Genomic DNA, 343 nt, shown 5'->3' on the forward strand with positions numbered 1-343 from the left:
TAGCCAATTTTGTGGAAAGGCACATGAAGATGGCACATCTCCAACACTTCCTAAAGATCTATAGCACTTTCACAATCAAAGGAGTAACCAAGGATGCCATACTACTTCGCCTCTTCCCATTCTCACTTTTGGGGAAGGCAAAGTAGTGTTTCTACACCAACAAAGATAGAAATACTACATGGGATAACTGTTCCACTGCCTTCCTAGCCAAGATCATTTCCATAGGCAAGACTAATGCTCTGCATGGGAGAATTTCAAGTTTTCCACAACAACATGACGAATCTGTCCTTGAGGCATGGGAACGCTTTCAAGACTACATTGCAGAATGTCCCCATCATGGGAT

General features: G+C 42.9%; 1 non-coding gene across 1 annotated transcript; it reads right to left on the reverse strand.

The window, feature by feature from the left end:
• Window positions 1–234: 234 nt before the first annotated feature.
• On the reverse strand, window positions 235–343 carry LOC136495116 (small nucleolar RNA R71). Its single transcript, XR_010768896.1, has one exon. It is a non-coding gene; the product is annotated as a small nucleolar RNA R71 (small nucleolar RNA).

This window comes from Miscanthus floridulus, chromosome 11 (genome assembly GCF_019320115.1).
Source record: "Miscanthus floridulus cultivar M001 chromosome 11, ASM1932011v1, whole genome shotgun sequence".
Classification (NCBI taxonomy): domain Eukaryota; kingdom Viridiplantae; phylum Streptophyta; class Magnoliopsida; order Poales; family Poaceae; genus Miscanthus; species Miscanthus floridulus.